Source organism: Poecilia formosa, unplaced genomic scaffold, assembly GCF_000485575.1.
Source record: "Poecilia formosa unplaced genomic scaffold, Poecilia_formosa-5.1.2 Scaffold238, whole genome shotgun sequence".
Classification (NCBI taxonomy): domain Eukaryota; kingdom Metazoa; phylum Chordata; class Actinopteri; order Cyprinodontiformes; family Poeciliidae; genus Poecilia; species Poecilia formosa.
The window spans coordinates 926,772-940,475 of NW_006800177.1; the positions used below are offsets into that span (position 1 = coordinate 926,772).

The window sequence follows — 13,704 nt, forward strand, 5'->3', positions numbered from 1 at the left end:
TAAATGTTTCAAAACACTGATTTTCACCGTTACATGCATGCCATCTATTTTGATTTTGATACACAAACTCATGCAAAAATATATGATAAAGATCAATTACCTACCCTGTTCACTACTTAGTCATTTTGACCCATTTAAAAAAATAAAAACTGATTAAAAAGACTCAAAACAGACAGCTTTAGGGTATTCATAACCTCTACTTGATTGTATATAAAGCCAATGAAGCACACAAAAATACTGTAACGCAGAAACAGCAAAAGACTGGGGGCCAATAACAGAACCAGAGTATTTTCTTTTAACTTACGGTATATTTCATACTATTTTTTTTTTCTTTTTTTATTTCAGTAAAATCAAGGTGCATATATACACCTTAGAGCCATAGCAGAACAAGAGGACCAATCAAGCTGCACCCCAGCTTGGTTCCCAACCTTCCAGAAAATACAGCTATTTTGCCTTGAACAAAAACAGGTGGCGAATGCTTCAGTGATCCCCCATCAGGAGTCATGACAAAGCTTTACCAGTAAATGCCTTGTCGAGGAAAAAAAAACTGCTGTGAAATCATGAAAGAGCTGCAGCATTTGGCCAGGGGCCAGTCATTTTTCCAGACTGAATAAGAACCACAGAGAACTGCCTCTGATGAGGCACCTCATCGTCCTGTGGGTCCACTTATACTAAACATGACGTCACAGTCTCGTTCAGGAATAATGACACATTTGTACCATACTGGATGTCATCCTGTACACGCAGTGGACACTTTCTTTAAAAAAAAAATGGTGACATTCCCCAAACAGGCAGGTTTCTGCAAACCGTGACGTCACCTCAGTCATTACTGAGCTCAGCGCTGCTCAGATCTACACATCTGGTCGTGCCGCTAAATGATGCCGCTCAATGACTCAATACTTCCAAAACATCTGGTCATAGTCGGACGTGAGCTTGCCTGCACAGTCACTACAGTGAGCGAAGTCTGTCATCAACTGCATGAAAAGAAAAAAAAACACAACCATGAAGTATTTCAACACGAGCACGTCCTTAGTCATGTTTCTGGAAATCATAAAGCTCCGTCACAAGTTGAAAATAGCTTTCAGCGTAGCTGAAATATGTGACCCCAAACAGACCTCTTCTGAGTTTGAGTTGTCGCCCACAGAGGAATACACCTCAACCATCAAGCTGGAAACCTTCAAAAACGGAGTGTGCAAACTCTTCTACCCTGAATGATGTCATAATAAGGACACTAAGGACACAAAAATGTACCACTGCTAATACAGTGTCTTTGACTAATACAGGGACAGTAACTCTGAAAGGTTCATCGGGAATAATGTGAGAAACTGGACCCGACCATCAAGTGGATGGACGGGGAACATCTGGTGAAAGCTGTGACTGAACTAACACAGCTCACCACTTAACACATAAGATTAAGCATTAAATGCACAGGAAACGAGCATGCATTGCGGCACAGCAGAAAGTTAACCCTTTTTAGCAGGTCCACAAAGAGATGAATTAGATCATTTACATCCTACCTTTTCTGCAAAGACCACTTTCTGACCAGCAGAAAGTGGGTATCACATTGACTTAGGACTTCAAGCACGCACAGTTATGTTGAGATGCAGCTGTTTGCTGAAGCGCAGCATGAGGCAAATCAACATCCGAGCTCATTAATTGCTGCAAAACTAAAACACAGAGCGACTGTAAAGTCATTTGTGGAGCGGAGCGTGGAAACAGAGAAGCTGGGCACCAGATGCTTCCAACTAATTGCCCTCTGAAAATCAGCTCATCAAGTCAGCTTGAAAAGCAACATTGTTGTCAGACAGATATCTAAACAGTGGCATACTCATAATTAATAGAAAAGCCATTGGTCTTCATTTGTTTTTAACAGTTATTATAGTGTCCTGCAGACAAGATCACATCTGCACTGATGTAGTGATCTTTAAATGTCTCCTCTTGAGAAATGCAGCTAAAGACCATTTTGTTTCAGTCCTCAATTTTAAGTGCATGCATATGTTTAATGGCGCAAACTGTTAACTCTCTTTCTGTGGGAAATTACATTAAAAGTGTTGGGTGGTGCTCCTTTTATTTTCGCCCCATGATTGCTTTTGTTTTCCCGGTTTAGAAATACTCTCAAATGGACAAATTTTGCCATTATTGAAAGCATGAAGCAAGTGTAGTAGTCTTTTTTTCAGCCAGCTGAATCGCAGTGTGCAGCAAAAGATGGGTTAGGGGCAGCATGTGCTAACTTTACGCACCATCCAGCCTGTGAAAACTTTGGTCATATGTACCGAAATGCGAAACACAGACAGCTTGCAGAATGTAAAAGCCCAAAACCTTTAACAGCAAATATCCATATAGCTGCTGGAAACTTGTCCATATTCAGATTTAGACTTTCCAAAAGAAACACGTACCACACGGCACAGTAGTCATATGATTTCCTCGGCCAACACTCATCCTGCAAGTTAGGACAGCACCGGTAACGACAATTACTGCTAGCAGTTCATATTAGTAAATAGAAGTTGTGCCAGCCATGATGATTATTGCAAACTTAATGACCCAACTTTTCAGGGAAGTGCTTTATTTTAGGTATGCATATGTGAAATTTCACACTTCTGTTCAGCAATCACATGTCTGTAGAAACTCTGCCTCCATAAGCCTGTAGACCATCTGGAGTGACATTTCCAAGTTTATCCAGCTCCAGTAACATTCTCATCCAGCATGTGTCATTATTAACTGCTTCCTACCTTTTCGCTGAGGAAAATGCAGTCTGAGGGTTTCTGCTGATCTTCACAGCTGAAAAACAAACGGTGAGACATTTGAGACAAAAAGCACATTTACCCCTTTTTTCAGTAGAAGATGTTAATCACTGCCTCATCTAAACAAAGACAACATGGATCCGAAGATGTAGTTAAAGCAAAATAACTAGTAAAATATATATCCCTTTTTTTTCTACATAATAACTCAAAGAAGTTGCCTTGGCTTAAACTGATGGATGGAAATCATCGTTACAAGCCACATAAAACAAGGATTAATGTAAACATGAATAATGTTAAGACGTAACTGAAAATTGTAGTATAAAATAACTACAGGACACTGAACCCACAAATGTTCATTAGAAAAAGAGCAATCTATACCTCTGCGATTCCCTTCAATTTGGCTTGTATTTCGCTTAAAATATATTAAAGAGAAGAAGAAAATAAACCACCTTATTTTACCAGGAAGTCCCTTGAGCTAAAATCTAATTTTTAAGGGAGAACTAGCCAAGAAGCACTGGCTTATAGTATACGAAATTGCTATGATTGGGCTTATTCTTCTTGACCAACAGCATCACTGGTTAAAATCAAGGTTTCACAGAGAAATCAACCGGTCACCAGAACTAGCCAATTCATAGTTTGATCAACTCAAACTCAAAAACAGCATCTGTGTCTGATGAATAAATGCACCAAAACACTACCAGGTCACACTCTTCTGAGTGAAGATGCAAGGTTAGTCATTTTCAAGTGAAGACAAAGGGAAGCACATGGAATTAAGAAGTTACTTAAAAGAAATTTGCTTTTCATCAAGACAAGACATGTCTGTGGTTCACACAGGCTGGAGGAGCTTTAGCAGATAACAAAAGGGCTCAATGAAGCCAGCTTTAATCGCTTTAAGCTTTAAATATTTCTGTTTTTAGAAAACTCAAGCCAAAGTTAGGATCTACGTTAACCAGGGAACACACAGAGTGGAATCAGTTTTGTCCACTGTTGTTTCAAAACTCTGCCCACAAATTTCAAGCTTTGGTTCATATGTAAAAAAAATAAAAATAAAAAACTAAACAGATCTAGCCATGTTAAATGAGGAATTGCACAACTTTACCTCCTTTGCACATTTTCTACATGTGTTTACAAGAGAGTATTGCAGCCCTGCTGTAACTTTCTAACCAACAACTTGTTCTGTTAGAACCATTTCAAAGCCCACATCCGAGATTGTTTCAGGCTCAAAGCAATTAGGCGTGTTTGAACTGAACTTTTCCTGCAGGGTTTTAGCCAGACTAACACAATTATACTGTTCTAGATGATATGTAAACATTCAGTGAATCAGTAGTAGCCAACAGAGAGCAAGCACCAAGATATCATTGAAGCAGAGTTGCTTAGGGTCTCAGATTAGTCACACAAGTAGGCTAATAAGACTGAAAAATCAGTTCTGACTTGTCTGTGTTATAAAGAACAGGTAGAGCACACAGTTATACCACCAATTGTTCAATCAAATATCTTAAATTGATCACATTAGTCAGAGCTAGACAGGTTGTTGGCTAGCTGATTGGACACAATGTGACGGGGCAATCTGCTCTGGTAACGAGGGCAAAGAAACCTCCCCTCTAGTCATTGAAAATTGAAACTGCTGATGTTTTGTTTCAATCAGTCAACTTTCTATAATAACTAACTGAGTTTCATATTTGCTGCAGTTAGCCACAGTTTGCAATTGGACAGGAATAACCAATGTTGCAACATCCATAATGTTCCCCAATGAGCAGTGTGGTTTATCGTACCCGTCCCTACAGGAAAGCATCATCCCCATCGCCAGAGGAAATGACAAAAGCTGCAGCCTCTGCACTGACAGGAAAGAGGAACGATGCTGACAATGTAAAATGTGCTCCAAATGTGGATTGGTTTGGATGCTTTGCTTCCATCATAGATGGAGACTCTCCAGACTTTCAGATCTTCCAAGGAGAACTTGAATAAGGAACAAGGAGAACTGTTCAAGTTTATGCACCACTTAATTTCACTTAAGTTTATGCACCACTTAATTCAGTTAACTGATTTAATTTTACTGGCATGGTGAAAAGGGTCCAGATCATAGCTAATTTTGCAGAGTCCATTATTTGAAATGCTAAAGCAATGCAACCAGGAGCAAAGATATGAAAAGAAAACAGAAATAACTGGCTGAGACGAAGGAGCAGCACTTTTACTCACCATTGTTAAATTGGTGCAACAATTCAGTTCAAGCTTGGCTCTGGAAACTGGCAACAACAAAGACCTGTCTGTTGAGCATCATCGATTTGCTGACAATGGCAAGAGCCTAAAAACAGATTTAATTTTTTTGTACTTTTACTTAGAAGTGATGAACCTATCAAATTCTGCTGAGGAGGTAATAAAAAAGTAAATAAACAGAATCCACTGCATCATATCAGCTTAATACACTTCTTAGTAGTCAGGCATTTTTGGATGGGTTTCAGCTGTTAAATGTAGGCTGCTTAAATGGAAAATGGGGGTACTTCCATCACACGTTCCACCTTACATAAAATCAAGAGAAGCCTATTTAATGAAAATAATTTATTTGCAAACATGATTCAATCAAATTCACCTTAAATATATTTGAATAAAAATACTAGAGCCACCTTTGAAATAATGCAATTAGTGCTTTTTCTCTAATTTCTCCAATTTGTAGATCATGCCTTGATTAGGTTTTTAGCAAATATCAATATAACGTTTCTGAATCGCAGCATGCGTTTCTCTTTAGACATAAAATTGCCAGTAAATTTGAGGAATCTCTTGAAAAAGGCTTGAACAAATGGGGGCCACAGTTGAATGACAGCATGCAGAGATGTGTCTGAGAAGCTGCTGCAGGCAGAAAGAACGGTCTGCAGTGCTTGGCCAACCTCTTTGTTCATCTGATTTTGCACCATGATGCTATTCAAGACAAACCTATGAACTCAATCGGTCCATGTTTTAAGATTGTCAAACCAAAACAGCAAAACTCCAGCTTTGATTAGACCAGAAGGCAGAAGGAGCTTAAATGTTTGTTGTTTTTTTTAAATAAGACCTGAATCCCAGCAATGCTTCTATAACATATCTTGATTCTGTCCTAATTTAATTTAATTTGTGATTTTGTTCACTCATGAGAAATGAAAATCTAAGAAAAATATATAGTCACCTGTTAAAATATGTATTTAATAAACAAATAGGGTTTACACATTAGTTTAAAGGGTTTATCTATTAAATAAAAGTCAATGAGTAAGTAAGCCAATATAAACAACCTCTGTTCAAGTGCTTCACACCACAGCATTCATCTGACAGCAGTACTGTAGCTGTGGAACATAGAGTTAGAGTCTGGATTTAAATTAATGGAAAAAGACATTTGAAAGAATTAACCAGTCACTGGTAGGCGTGTGATCCGATCCTCCAGCACATAAGGAAAATGTGATTAAATTATATCACTGTTGAACGTGGAGGTTTACTTAAGTGGACCCACCACTGTTCATATTCTGTGATAATGTATGGTTTATACAGAGCTAATTATTAAACTCTCTCCAGGACATGAGAGGAACTTATAGATCAAACAACAATTTTAGTATTAAAAAAAAATTATATATATATATATATATATATCCTTGTAAATATAAATTATTGTATAAAAGGAAATGAATGTGATAACACAGTTGAAACCAAAACCGCCCTGCGACAGAAACATTACCTCACAGAACTTGGAAAACATTTGCATTCTTGCAATTCCTTTCTCCAACCCTGCAAAGCATGAACCTCCATGATCTACCATATCCTCAGAAACCAAAACCAGTTTTAAAAAATACATTTTGCTGTTGATAAAAATCTGCCAAATTAAAAAAAAAAAAAAAAAAGAAATTAAAGGAAAGTGATTAAGCTTGAAAGCCCCTTTTAAAATCTAGCATTGCCTGCGGTGAAGCAGATCACAGCTGGTCAGCTTTGCCTGTCACTCGGGAATTCATTGTTTCTTCCGTCCTGCAGTTTCATTAATCACACTGTGCAGACGGGGGCAAAGTGGGAACAAGTCACAAAAAAAAGGTGCCTGGGAAACATCTTGCATCAGCTCCAAACAGGAGCCTTTCATAAAACTGCCCACCGTGATGCCTCAAGATCAAACGGAGCCAACACAGCTGGATTACACACAGGCCAAAGGGGCAGCATGTATCAATTACAGAGAATCTGCAAATGAGTGTCTGAGGCGTTTGACAATAAAATCCATTGCTGAATTACAGGTACTCTGACGAGACATTTCACATATCAAGCAAAAACTACAGTGGAGCCTCATTATATTCAGCTGATTTACTGCCCAAACACGGTTGCAACTAGGCAGCTCTTTTGCAATTAAAGAAGGCTGAGTGTAAATTTTGATCAGTGGCAGCTGCTCACAAATCTGAAAAATCATCTTTGTCCATGCATATTTTTCTTTAGCTTTCAGGATTTGTACAAAGAAATCTGCATTCTGTCAATAAATAACCAGCTTGATGAGTTTGCATGAGAGAATTAGGGGTATCCTGCATCTCATGACTTCTACAACGTACATTACTGCAGAATTTGTTTAGATGCAACAAACCTATAGACCAAAATAACCTGAAATGCAGTTTCAAAGAAAAAAAAAAAAAAAGAATCCAAACCAATATGGCCCTGTATGAAAATGTAGCTTCACCCTAAACACAACTGGTTGTGCTGCCCTTGGCTGCAGAAACTGCCATCAGGCGATAGTGAAAACTGGCAATAAAAAGTTTTGCTCACTCTTTGGTGCCAAATTGTTTTAATTCAGCCAAATTGGTGGGTTTTCCAGTAAAAATGACTGTTTTTTTTAAGTATTTTTTGTATTCAAGTCCAGACTTTCATTTTCAGAGCGACTCATAAAAACTGATACCAAGACATTGCAAAGCAGTCCCAGACATCACCATGTCTATTAGTAAAACCAACAAAACAAACAAAAAGAAAAACAAACAAAAAACGCCACACATTAAAAGGTAAAATTCGCATTTTTGAGGCATCTGGGAAACATCTGGGAAAGGAAGGAAACCTTAGAAGCACGTCGTTTCTGTCCAGTTATCTGTAAGTGAAAAGTACGATCTAAATCATGAGAAAAGCACAGCTCAGTCTGTAGTGTGCAGGCTTCAATCAGTCTACACACTCCAGACTGATTGAAGCCTCATTTGATTGTGTCTCCCAACACCATCAAGAGAAGTAGCAGAGCAGACCCTGATGTTCAATTAGCTAAATGGGTCCATGGGATTTGGGCTTAATGAATGAAACAGAGGTGGTGTGGTAGAGGACCCTACATCCTCATGGGGAGACACCTGTCTGCAAGGGAAATTCTGAAAGAAGGAAATAAAACAAACACTTTTGATGAGTAGGCATGCATTTCTTGTCAAATGTATTTTATAAAGAATAAATAAATAAGTTGCTGAAACCCTCCTGCTCTGAACTGTCTGTGTGAAGCAGATCATGTGAACGTTTGTGTCAAAAGTCAGAACCCAGCACTGAGTATGCGTGATCAAAGTGAACATATCTGCAAAAACAACAACAACAAAAAAAAACAAATCAAGAGGCAGAAGATTCATCTTGCAGGAACATTATAGAAAATACACTTGTTTTATACAAAACAAGGTTTTCACAGTGACCTACTGTGAAGCCATTAAAGATTCTTCACCAACATTTCACTTTAAAGTTTTATTTGATCATAGCTCGTCAAAAAACGTTAACATCTCATCTTTTACTGATCAACACAATAAGCTTTACCAAATTCTACTGACAACACCTCACTTCACTAAGCAATTTCTTAACTGTTAATCTATTATTTAAAGTAAAGACATGAAGAGCGAGGTGTAAAAAGGCATTTAAAAAGGAAACCTATGAAACATCGATATGTGTCTGCAGTTCAATCAAGCTGCAAAAGAGCAAGCGAGAGCAAGACATTTAGCAGATAGCAGGAAGGGTAAACAGAGCAGCAGAGGGTGCTTTTTAACTTTCAAATTCTGTTGGTCAGGAAAACATTTTGGACTTGAACATGCTGTCAGCTTTGCAGTTTCCACAAAGGCCAAGATAAAGATCTACATTCTCCACAATGTGCATAGTACTGCACATTTCTGTTGTGCTGTTACTTGCCAATATGAGATGCTAAAATAATGTCAATGTCATAAGCATTTCTTCTTTTAAGACATTAGTAAAAACCCTATTTTTATTGTGACTGTTCTCTGAAAGTGCCATGACATCATCTGTGCTCTGTCCAACATGAATAATTAAATACTTTTGCCACTGCTCTTATTCCTTCCTATAACAGATATCTTAAAGTGAAAGCCGAATCACAAAAAAAGATGCATCACATTAACACTTTAAGTGCATAGCATCTGAGGGTAGGTTGAGGATATCATGTTACACTCCTTTTTTGGAAATTTGAGGACATCTGGAGAACAGCTGTTGCTTTGCATCGCACACACTCTCGTGTTTTAAGTTGCTACATGGCCTCTCCATTTAAGGACGGGAGGTCAAGCCGGTCAGAAGGTCAGTAAGGATCCAGGCACACGGCTTAATGAGGTTTAGCTATGAACAACCGTTGGATATCAAACGCCACACAGTCACAATTACAAACACCATAATTGGTATAGTGGTATTCCTCACAAGCAGACACACAACAGAGCTCTCTCTTCTACTCTATACAAGGCAGCCGGTCTACTCTCTCCTGGGACGGCAGACTCTCAGTGATTAGTTCCATCCTTCCAGAGGGTTTGGGGGTGGGGATGGGTCGGGGTCCTTTACAGAAGGACAAGCTTTTAATTCAATTAGACAAATCCAGCCCTGCAACACAACCTCGCCCCTGTTCAGCTCCATTCATGGAGTGAGCAGAAGGGGCGGCAGCAGAGAAGAAACAAGGTGTTTACATTTGTAACCGGCACGCAGCTTGCTAGATACTTTATGTTTCAGTTCGGTGGAAATGTTACGGTGCATGGGAGAACCGAGTACCGGGAGGCGAAAAACAAATGCACATCACACCTTATTCATTTATATTAAAAAACATTTTGAAAACCACCTGACTTTATCATTCTACTTTGCTACTATGCATTATGTTGTGTTGGTCATAAAATATGTGGTTTATCTTAGCTCTTTAATATACACTAAAAATAAACAAACCATTTCAAAAGACTGAATGCTCAAATTAATTTACCCACAATGCCGTTTTTACATTTTTCTGACAAAAGTCTGACTTTTTTTCCAGATTCAACTAGAACATAACTATCAACAACAATAAAAAAAATACAAATCCAGTCTAACAAAGATAAAATAAAAAGACAGAACAACATGAGCACGGAAGGCTTGAAATAGAACAATACATAAATCACATGAGCAACAGGTTATAACGTTAGGAAATTCATCTTTTAAAAGACGATTTGGACTAATTTTGTCGTCCACTGAACTCGCCCTGAATTAGAACACGTGGTACCTTTTAATTATTTATTAAACAGATTTTCTCTGACGCTGTTGATGTGGAAAAGGGCAGATCACATGAGGAGGATCTTAGGTCCTTGAAAATAAAATTACTGAGCAGAGCATGCTACCCAAAAAGGTTCACATGACTAAAAATCACCTGCCATTACTGAAGGCTCTCAGTAAGTCATTACAATTCACAAAGATATATATATTTTTATTTTTTTTATTAGAGATCATTTTGAGAAAGTATTTTTCTGGAGTTTAAGATCATAACTATTTCCTCTCTTTTAGTGTTTTGGCTGAAACTCCTGATCAAGATAAGTGCTGGCAATTTATCCTGTGAGAAAAATTCCTGAGATTTGGCTCTGCAGACCAAAGGGTAACAAAGCACTGCCCCACCCCCACTTGTAGCTGAACTAAAATCAGATGGCTTAAAGAAGCCAGCACTTTCCCCTCAGGGAAAAAAGCTAAATTAGGATCATCAGGTCTTAAGATTTCAAGCTATACATTGTGTGTAGCTATAAAGAAGCCACAAAGAGAACAACTACCTGAGAAAATAGACTAACCAGTTAAAATCAGCTTATTATGCTTTTGATTCCCTGTAAAGAGCAAAACGTTGAAAGTATACTTTCAACGTTTTTTTTTTGTTTGTTTGTTAAAGTCTTTACATTAAGATCACACTTATAGGCGAGTGTTTGGTTAACACTCGCCTATACGTGAGTGTTATCCAAACACTCTGTAATCAATATATTATGTTACATTATGTTAACTGAAGTTTGAATAATTACTGCTTTTTTTAAATAATAGTATGTAAAATCATATGTTAGATCTTAGGCATAAGTTTATCCATCTCTAGTTATGTATGGTCATTTTATACAACACCATCCTTAGTTGTAAGTCAAATAATACACCAGCCCAGTCCAGATATGGCACTTAAATAGACAGAGGATAATTGTTTTTCCCACTATTAGTGCTGGAATTGAGCTCCTGTCCATTAATTAAAGCAGAATGTGGTAATAATGTTAAGTGAAGCGAAAAGTGTCTGACTAGCTGCGCTCTTGAAAGTGCCGGTGGTACTGATAAGGCCAAACAAGAACAAAAATAGCATAAAGAGGGATACTGCTTCATATCGAGCAGCATAACGAGTTACCTCGCACTCTGTTTAGTGCACGTCCTCACCCTGAAACCCATCCTGACAAACGACCCACAAAAGCAGAAAACAGTGCAGGCGGCCACAGGAGAGAATACATCTTTTCCACGGCGCAATAAATCATCAAAGCCCAATTTTAAAAGCCGTGTCTCAGCGCTGGCAGCTCTGCAGATTAGGATGGACCAACCCTCTTCTTGAGCTGCTGGCCTAATCTCCCTTTTGCATCTCAGCCGTATGGATATGAGCATCTCATAATCCACTCGATGAGTGGACAGCTGTGAGCAGGCATTTAAGCGGCGTGCCCCTGAACCTCCAGCTGTGTTGGCGCTCGAAAACGCACGGGAGTCAGGAGAAATATGGGCCAACGTATATTTTAATCATCCTTCTCATTAGCTGCTTTTGCTGTAAAGATTTTATGACAGATGAAGGCCGTTTGAAGCGTGACACTTTCCAAAAGAGGGGAAAAAAAATAAAAGGGGGCCACAGTAATTCCAGGGCAGGTGGATGTGATCAGAATCTTAGGTGTGCAAGACGACCAACAGGCACGGAAACCAATTAAAAATAAAAAATTTAAAAAAAGAACGGTTCTGTTCAGAGGCTCTGGGACACGAAAGGAGAACAAAAGCATGACACAGGAGGTAAGCAACCATACAGGCCACTGGCTGCCTATTGTGGAAGGAACAATTCAGTTACTTCAAGCCAGTTTTTTCCACAGCGGTCTGCAGTAAAAGCCTAGCCCCCTTACATGTCAGGTCCATTGTCAGGAGCAGACAGGAGCCACTCCCAGCTCACCTCATGCGCATTAAATAGACTGCATTGTTTAGGGAGAAGGGGGGAGTACAGGATAACAAGCTGGTGCAAATACTTTTAGAGTCAAGTGATATTTTAGAGTCAAAGTCCAGTTCGAAGCTAATGTAGCTAGTTGCCAACTTTCCTGTTGGTGGTGTTTGTGTCAGAATCACCGTTTTAGCAGCTGCTAAACATTTTCCTATTGAGCTCAAATTGTGTTATTTGGACTTTGTCTTACAACTGCAAGCTTCAATGCAGAAAACGCAGAAAGAGACGAGCATATAAAGAAAACTGTCATGAATTTGTATAGGGCCTCATTTATTTTGATACCCTTAAGCAACTCCTTTATGCAAGGCACTGTAGCTTAAAAAAAAAGATGCTTAAAGTCCTATTAAATCGTTTTATTTATGCGACTGAAATTATTACCTCCCAGCAAGTTTTTTATCAAATTTCGACTCATTCTTTATCAAAATGTGCTCTTCCATGTTGGAATGGAAACCCATTTTCCATTATCACAATTCATGCACTGGAAGTGTTATTTTTAAACTCGGGCAAACTAGATTATAGAGGTTCAAAATATCACACCAGCAGCATGACAGATACATTCATCTACAGTACGTGGCGCTTTTTTTTAAATCAATTTTCGTGGACGTGTCGGCTGATTTACAGCCCAGTGAACTCTACCGGTGCCACTTCATCCCTGTGAATGGATCGCCGGCCAGGTGGTGACACGCTCGCCGTCGGCCGCTGGGGAGGTTTTGAAGGGAGAAGTGGGCGGGGTGTTGAAACAGAGATAGGGACAAGAGAAATTGAGTGAAGGGGAGATAAGAGCGGCAAGAGAAAGGGGAAAGCGAACGAGCTTCGGCTTAGTGAGTGGAGAGAGACTGGAGGGGCGCTGGGAAGGAGGACTGCTACTGTTTCCTGCTCAGTGAGCAGGCTGGGGCCGATTTCAGGACAGCTTATCTTTCAGCAGGAATACCACAAACGCACCAAAGAGAGACAGAGGGGAAGGAAGTCAAGCAGAACTCTGAATTTAATCCATGCTGCATGAAAAGACTGCTATAATATAGCTCATTTCCTTACTCTGAAGTATTTTACAACCTTTAGGAAGTTTGTGCTCACACACTTGATGAAAGTCATTTATTGGTCACATTCATTCTTCGCGACTTCATTTGACAACATGGTCACACATCACCTGGTTGCAAGCAGTCAGCCACAAAGAGACTGAACTATCAGAGTCTCTGCTTTCATCTTCTAAATGCTCTGCTGTACTTCTCCAACAGTGACCTGGTCTTTTGGGTGATATGCTGACTATCAGATAAGTAGATTTTTGGCCACTTGATAGCCAAAGGGTGACACAGTGACCCGAAACTGTATTTATGTCAATACTGCTACACCTGAACATTAAAGAGCTGGATGTTCCTCAGTGGTTAATTGTCCACTTTCCAGAATAAAGTAAATATCGTTTTTTATTATGAATACAAGCTCAGTGAGTATGAAGGGAAAGATGAGTGGCACATAGTCCAGGCTCTTGGACTGTGACGTTTCCACAGTCTGATGTCTTCAAGAGTCATTTTATCA

The 13,704-nt window shown here is 39.1% G+C and overlaps 1 protein-coding gene across 3 annotated transcripts in view; it reads right to left on the reverse strand.

Moving 5' to 3' along the window:
- The window catches only part of tln2a (talin 2a), an 82,138-nt gene that overhangs the window by 56,208 nt on the left and 12,226 nt on the right, over positions 1–13,704 (reverse strand). For 2 of the 3 annotated variants that reach the window (XM_016680264.1, XM_007569257.2), the window contains exon 2: positions 2,730–2,778. The exons of the other annotated variant lie outside the window; for it this stretch is intronic. The gene's annotated coding sequence lies outside the window, so the exon portion shown is untranslated. The remainder of the gene's footprint in view (positions 1–2,729; positions 2,779–13,704) is intronic. 3 annotated transcript variants of the gene reach the window in all.